Raw genomic sequence first — 8,799 nt, 5'->3', positions numbered from 1 at the left:
CAATGGTACAGAATAGATGACCCAGAGAAACCCACAAGCCTACAATTATTTTATATTAGAAAAAGGTGCCAAAAACATGCACTGGAGAAAAGATAGCATCTTCAATAAATGGTGCTTGGAAACTGGAAATCCATATGTAACAAAATAAAATTAAATTCCTTACTCTCACCATGCACAAAACTTAACTAAAAATGAATCAAGGACCTAGGAATAAAAACAGAGACTCTGTGTTTAATAGATGAAAAAGTAGGTCCTAATCTTCATCATGTGGGATTAGGCCCCAACATCCTTAATAAGACTCCTATAGTACAAGAATTAAAACCAAGAATCAATAAATGGAATGAAATCGAACTAAAAAGTTTCTTCTCAGCAAAAGAAACAATCTGAGGTGAACAGAGAGCCCATATCCTGGGAACAAATTTTTACCCCTCACAATCAGGTAGACCACTAATCTATAGGGTTCATAAATAACACAAAAAGCTAAGCACCAAAAAAAAAACACAAATAACTCAATCAACAAATGGGCCAAGGACCTGAATAGACACTTCTCAGAAGAGAATATACAATCAGTCAACAAATATATGAAAAAATGCTCATCATCTTTAGCAATCAGATAAATGCAAATCAAAACTACTCTAAGATATCATCAATCAGAATTTCAGCTACTATAAAGACAAACAACAATAAGTTGGAGAGGATGGGCAGTGAGGGAGGTACACTCATACATTGCTGGTTGGAATATAATTTGGTACAGCAATATGGAAAGCAGTATGGAGATTCCTTGGAAATCTGGAAATGCAACCACCATTTAACCCAGCTATCCCTCTCCTCAAACTATACCCAAAAGACTTAAAAACAGCCTACTACAGGGACACAGCCACATCAATGTTTATAGCAGCACAATCACAATAGCTAAATTGTGGAGCTAACCTAGATGCCCTTCAGTGGATAAACAAATAAAAAAAATGTAGCATATATACACAATGGAATTTTACTCAGCATTGAAAGAGAATAAAATCATGGCATTTGCAGGTAAATGGATGGCATTGGAGAAGATAATGCTAAGTGAAGTTAGCCAATCCCCTCAAAACAAATACTGAATGTTTTCTCTTATATAAGGAGGCTGACTCATAGTGGGGTAGGGAGGGGGAGCATGGGAGAATTAGATGAATTCTAGATATAGAAGAGTGGTGGAGCGAAAGGGCGGGGGCAGGGGATCAGCAAGGGCTATGGAAGGTGATGGATATCATTATCCAAAGTACATATATGAAGAGGCCAATTGGATGTCAACATACTCTCTATATAAACAGAGATATGAAAAATTATGATATATATGTGTAATAAGAATTTTAATGCAAAAAAAGAAAGTATATGTATAAAGGCATGAATTGACATGAACATACGCTATATACAAAGATATGAATAAGTGTACTCTATATATGTAATAAGAATTGTAATGCACTCCACTGTCATGTATTTTTTAAAAAATGAAATCAATGAAACAAAAAAGTAAAATAAAAAAAATAAATGAAATAAAAATAAAAAAATAAATGCTTTTACAAATGCCTTAAAAATAAATAAAAGAAAATCAACTATAAAAAATAATTTAAAATCCAGTAGAATAGAGGGAAGTGAATGAGGGAGGGAGGAAGGGAATGTAAGGGGATGTGCCAGTGACTAAATTAGACCAAATTATTTTCCATTATTTTATAATTATGTCAAAATTAATCTTATTGTCATGTTTAACTCAAAAGAACCAATAAAAAAAGAAAAAAAGTGAATCATGGTATTATGTATAATAAGGATTCAATAAAAAAGAAAAAAGCTCAATATTATATTAAAAACTTCACTCACAAAACTCGTAGCAATACTTCATAATAGAATCTTATTTAAAAGCATTGTAGGCAATATATGTTCAAGTTTTTAGTTATTTTCTAAAATTTCATACACATACATGCAAATTAAGTACCCTGTAAGTGCATAATAAATGTTAAAATACTTAGCATTTAACATTAAATATTTCTCTGTTTTAAGATAAAGTTTAATATTTTAAAAAATAGTTTTTTCTCCATTATGAAAGAAAAAAATTAGTCACAGAAAATATGATAAATTTCATATATAAAAACTCAAACAGAAATATAATTCTCAAAGGAAACATTTATAAGCATATTATTTCACTTCATGTAATAATTGTACTAAGTGCAATTATTAAATCTTTTTTTTTCCAATTCCCATTTATTTTTGGCTCTCGGGCAATGTCATTTTTTCAATATGAAAAAAAGCAGCAAGTTCAACACAAATTAGAAATCTGAAGTGTAGAATAGGACAAAATCAACAGTAGGAAGGTAAAAGCAATAGCAAAAGAAATGAGATGTTCTTTTAAAAAGGCTTTTGTTGCCCCTCCTCTGGAGTGAGTCACATTTAGGTGGTATATACCTTTCCACATATCAGACATGTTACTCTTTGGAGGGGGTTGAGAAGTAGGGGTTGGTTGGGGAGGGCAATTCTGGAAGCTTCGGGACCAAGGCTGGTCTTCTCCTTTTTGAAATGCACTGTGAGAAAGGTAAAGCAGAAAAAGGAAGGATTCACCGCTCAGAGTGGGGCACATTCCTCCAAAGGGAGAGCACAACACGGGACAGCTGAGAGAGAGGTTGCAAATGGAAATAATACTGTTAACACCTCTCCTGAAGGTGAGAAATAGAGCAAGGAAGTGCCTAAAAATGACTGTAAAAGCATAGATTCCTCTCTTTAAAAAACTGTCCTAAAATGAAAAATCCCATCCTCATCACAAGTGATTTCTACCTGGTGCTACCTTCTACCTTGTATTATTTTGCCTTAGGATGGTGGCCACTAAAAGCACCTGACTAGTTCTAAATGGGATCTGGACAGGAACCAGCTTCTTTGGAGAATAATTTTGGAAACAGAAGATATTAAATGGACAGATGTGAAAAATAGGTACCAGAAAGAAATGCAGGGTAATCAAGCATGGAAGAAATTTAAGTTTGCCAGAGTGGAAAGAGGAGACATTCAAGAAACAAATATTTATTGAGAACCTAATATGGGTCAGGCACTGTTCTGCATGCCTCCCAAAAGAAAAAAAAGGGAATAAAAAGGCAGTTATCACAAATTCTGAAGAAAGGGGCAGCGGAAGGCTGGGGAACTGAGAAGCCTGAGGTGATGGGGGAGCCGCCTTAGGCTTCCTCTTCAGCCTCCTCACCAAAATTCTCTTCCTCTTCTGCAGTGGTATCCTGGTACTCCTGGTACTCAGAGACAGGGTCGTTCATGTTGCTCTCCGCCTTGGAGAACTCCATCTCGTCCATACTCTCACCTGTGTACCAGTGGAGGAAGGCCTTTCGGCAGAACATGGCAGTGATGTGCTTGAAGAGCTCCTGGATGGCTGTGTTGTTGCCAATGAAGGTAACTGCCATGTTGAGGCCACAAGGTGGGATGTCACAGACAGCTGTCTTGACATTGTTGGGGATCCATTCCACGAAGTAGCTGCTATTCTTGTTCTGCACATTCAGCATCTGCTCATCTACCTCCTACATGGACATCCGTGTACGGAAGACTGCAGCCATGGTGAGGTACCGGCCATGGCGAGGGTCACAGACAGCCATCATATTCTTCACATCAAAGACCTGCTGGGTGAGTTCAGGCACAGTGATGGCCCAATAGTGCTGGCTTCCCCAGCTGATAAGAGGGGCAAAGCCAGACATGAAGAAGTGGAGATTTGGGAAGGGCACCATGTTGACTGGCAACTTGTGGAGGTCAGCATTGAGCTGGCCAGGGAAGCGGAGGCAGGTGGTGACACCACTCATGATGGCTGAGAAGAGGTGGTTCAGGTCTCCGTAAGTTGGTGTGTTCAGCTTGAGGGTACTGAAGCAGATGTCATAAAGGGCCTCGTTGTCAGTGCAGTAGGTCTCATCAGTGTTCTCTACCAACTGATGGACGGAGAGGGTGGCATTGTGGGGCTCAACCACAGTATCAGACATTTTGGGTGAGGGTACTACACCTAAGGTGTTCATGATGCGGTCAGGATACTCTTCCTGGATCTTGCTAATGAGCAAGGTGCTTGCTCATTCCGGAGCCTGTGCCCTCTCCCAGAGAGTGGGTCAGCTGGAATCCCTGCAGGCAGTCATAGCTCTCTTCCTCCTTCTGCACCACAGCCAGGACTGAGTCAACCAGCTCAGCCCCTTCTGTATAGTGACCCTTGGCCCAGTTGTTACCTGCCCCAGACTGACCAAAAACAAAGTTTTCTGGTCTGAGAATCTAGCTAAAAGGACCTGAGTGAACAGAGTCCATAGTCCCAGATTCTAGATCCACCAGGATAGCACGAGGAACATATTTGCCACCTGTGGCTTCATTATAATACACGGTGATGCGGTCCAGCTGCAGGTCACTTTCCCCATGGTAGGTACTGGTGGGGTCAATGCTGTGTTCATCACTGATCACCTCCCAGAACTTGGCCCTGATCTGATTGCCACACTGACCAGCCTGGATGTGCACGGTTTCCCTCATGGCTAGAATTGATTTTAGTTTATTTTTGCTCACCTCAATGTATGCTTGGGAAAAGGAAATATGTAATTTTTTTTCTGTGCTGGTCGCTAGCTGAAAGAAGGAACATGCCCGGGAGGATGGAGCACCAAGATCTGAACATGACGGCAGGAAGATTCTCTGTTAAATATTATAATACAGCTCATACTATAAGTGAAAATTTTTACTTCTTCTACTCACCATTATAACATACAAAAACACCTGTGGTATTTATACACTTTCATAAACTTGGCTTTAAATGACTAAAAACAATTCCATCATATTCATTAAAGATAATTGATTTCCTATTCCTCTGCTATTACACCACTGGTGTGTTTCCAAATAACTTATTATAAATCTTGATGTATTGTTCATCTTTATGGAAAAAAAATCATATATAGTGTATGATAGTTTTACTGTAGTCCAGCTCCAGTGCAAAATTATATATACGATTTTCAGGCCAAAGCATAAACAATTACAAAGGCTTTATCTGGCAAGCTTCACCAGACATGGTGCATAATTAATGCACTTCATTATTTAAAAGATATAGCAGTCAGTCTCAGACTCCTTTGGAAAGTCATGGTCTTACGCATATTTGTATTACTAAGGAAAGGCACATGAATTTTTGGATCTATTTATATGAGGTCTTTGACATAGTCCTACTTCAGGACTTGCCAGCCCAGGGAGGAGGGAGAAACCTTGATGACATTTTTACCCATTCTGATACAATACTCAGAAGCTTTCTACCTGGAGCCCCCCTCTCTTACCCTATCTTATCATTGTAGTCCACAAACGAAAAAATCTGTTCAGAGATCCCAGAATAGTGAGAAGACCCCCACATCTGAAGGTTTTGTCTCTTGTTATAATACTAGAGTAAGTTATGAAAAATTCACTGTTGCTTCCATTTTGCTTTGCTTTTATTTTCTTTCATGGCAAATAATATCCTGGATATGTCTCCAATGCAAATGGCCCTTTACATTATTTGGGGAAATAAAACATGATTTATTTTTGTTTTGATTAAGCTAGCCTAAGACAATTCAAGATTTATTTAAATACTTGATGTCAGTATACTACTTTCCCTCAAATGAATTGTCATGGCTACATATAAGGAAGAGAATATTAGTGAATACCATGCCATCAAGATTTTTTGGAAAAAAACTTAACTCTGTCAAATAATATTTGAATATGTATTTTAAATTATTTTTTATTAAAATTTCTTCTGTTTCTATCAAAATAGCATAGCCATTAAAGGCACAATAGAAAACTTTCTGGTAATAGGGAATTCATAAGTAGAACTATGTGATTATAAAAATAATGAAGAGTTTCTATTTATTCAACATTTACTAGGTTCTCATATCCATGTTTCCAACTTCCATAATAAATGAGAAATTTCTAGTACCTTCAGAATTGGGTATATCTCAGATGCTTTGTGTACACCATGTTATTTAACTGGGAACACATGAAATGAAAAGCATTTCACTTAACCTACTCAATTACAAAGATAGCACATAATTTATTAATCTTATTTTGAAGAGTAAAAGAACAAAAAACTGACAGTATAAATAACTTAATGAGAATAAAGCTACTCCTTGAAAAAGTTATAATTAAATGTCAGCTTTATGTAATTCAAATAATTTCTATTCACTTCATTTTTCTCAATATAAAGAATGAGCATACCTGCAATATCTAACTCCCTTGAATATTTAAAGGGATGGCATATATATCATGCTAGAAGTACACATTTGGTACTCAATGTACATTTTTTTTACAATAAGAGCAATCATCAATTGTTCAATAAGTGTACATTAACCATGCTAATTTGGTGAGCTATTGAACTGAACTTATTGTACAAGAGCAGTGATTACTATTTAATAAGTTGATTCATCAAAATATCATTGAGTGGCATTATTTCTAGGGTCAAATATATTGTACAAATTTTACATTTAAATATTGAAATCCAAAATACAGAAAATTCTCACCAGATTTAGAAATTGTTATACAAGTGTTTGAAGAGCACTACTTAACTTGGTAGTGATGTAGGCTTATGCATTATGTATGGTTTCTAATCCAATAAAATGGTCATCAGAATAAATTTGCAGCAAATGAATGACATATAACGCACAGAACTGTTTTGGGTACATAATGATAAACTAGAATATGGTGAGTATGGATAAAGTTATCCATATGTTGCATCTTTCTTCAAATATTGGGAGTGGTTCTCATTAGGATACTTTTGGTAGAATGATCTTCTCTTCCCTTTATATATCAAACAAGTAAATCAAAGAAGATGATTTACACACCAATGGAAGGAATAGTGTATACTGACAGACCCAAGCACCATTTGATCAATTCCCAAAGAGGATTAATTGGTTTTCCATGGTCACCAAGGAGATCCACAAATTTTACAGGTTCCTGAGACTTAGGTAAGAAAGAAAACACAAGAATATTTTCTGTAAAAAAGTTAATGAAATAGACAATATCATTAGCCATCAGAGAAATGTGAATCAAAATTATAATGTGATATCATCTTTCCACAGTTAGATTGTTATTACCAAACAACAACAACAACAAAAACCAGGATGCTAGCCAGGATGTAGGAAAAAAAGGAATGCTCATACACTGTTGATGGGAATGTAAATTTATACAAGTATTATGGCTGCTACTCAAAAATACTAGCAATAGACGTACCACATTGATCCAGCTATCCCACTTGTGGATACATAATCAAAGTAAATAAAATCATTATATCAAGGGGATAATATGCCCATGTTTATTTTGACACTATTCACAATAGTTAAGATATGGAATCAACCTAGTAACCCATCAATGGATGAATCAATAAGTGTATATATATATATATATATATATATATATATATATATATATATATACATACATGTATGTACACATAAACAGACTGAAATATTATTCAGCATTAAAGAAGAAAAAATATTCTGCTATTTCCAAGAAAAATGAATTGAACTAAAGGAAGTTATGTTATTTGAAGTAAGCCAGAAACAGAAAGACAAGTACTACATATTCTCTTTTCTATGTGGTAGTAATTAAAAAGATTTAATGAATGTAGAGTAGTGATTATGAGAGATTGGGATGTACTGTGGGAAGAATGAATGAAGGAAGGCTGGATTTTATCAAATCATACTATAAGCATGTATTTAGATATCACACTAAATCCCATTAATATGTATAATATTTACATATTACTCAAAATAGAACATAATTCTAAAATCATGTGATTAAGACAAAAATGTGTGCAGGAGACTAGCCCAGAAAGCACAACCCTGATACTGTGCACAAAGTAAAATATTTTGAAATCCTAGTATTTTAAAAGAAAGAAATGCATAAAAGAGAATAGTACTCCTGGTAACAGCACCATCACTGATTTTTTTGTTAAGAACTTTATTACATAAAATTTATACCTGGGATAGAGAAACTGTGGAGAACAGAACCATCATTTTTTCCATATGTTTAAATAGTATGTGACTTTGTTCTGAAGTGTTTGTGCTAAACAGGGGTCAGTGGCTTCTTGCAAAATGGTGGTGATAATGGGGATAGCAGAGGACACACATTGAGTTAAAGTACCTATACTTAGATATTCATCAAAGATGAGGCAACTGAAGATAAATAAGTACATGAATAGTCCATTGAAAAAAAAAAGAAGAAGCAATAAGCATCCCAACAGATGGGTAGACATACAAGCAGCATGAAAAAGCAACAAAATGGCCCAAATTGAGAAGAACACAGAGACAATTGACTCAAATGACACCATAGTAGAGGAAATGTCAGATAAAGAATTTAGAAAGTTCATAGATAACTTATGCAATGAGCTAAAAAATGATGTAAGGATAAAAATTAGAGAGAAAAGACAGGAAGTGAAACATTATTTCAATAGAGAGAGATGATGAAAAAGAACAAAAGAGAAAAACTTAAATGAAAACTCAATCAAATTTAAAAATCAATAGATAGCATCACCAATATATGAGACCACTTTGAAGCTATATTTTCAGGACTTGAAGAAAAAGAATATAATCCTGAAAATAAAGTTGACAATATAGAAAAGATGCTAAGAGACCATTAACAGAATATTCAAGAAATCTGTGATAATATCAAGAGACAAAATTTAAGAATCATTTGTGTAGATACGGCTCTAAAATAAAAAAACTAAAGAAATGCACTACCTTTTCAATGAAATACTAGAATTTTTTCAAATTATAGGAATGAGATTTGAATCCAAATATAATATCCGTG

General features: G+C 35.2%; 1 pseudogene; it reads right to left on the bottom strand.

Moving 5' to 3' along the window:
* Positions 1 to 3,127: 3,127 nt before the first annotated feature.
* Positions 3,128 to 4,518, bottom strand: LOC101960645 (tubulin beta chain pseudogene; annotated as a pseudogene).
* Positions 4,519 to 8,799: the final 4,281 nt, after the last annotated feature.

This window comes from Ictidomys tridecemlineatus (assembly GCF_052094955.1).
Source record: "Ictidomys tridecemlineatus isolate mIctTri1 chromosome X unlocalized genomic scaffold, mIctTri1.hap1 SUPER_X_unloc_1, whole genome shotgun sequence".
NCBI lineage: Eukaryota > Metazoa > Chordata > Mammalia > Rodentia > Sciuridae > Ictidomys > Ictidomys tridecemlineatus.
Note: the sequence above shows the minus strand (reverse complement) of the source record. Positions and strands in the feature narration are given on the sequence as shown.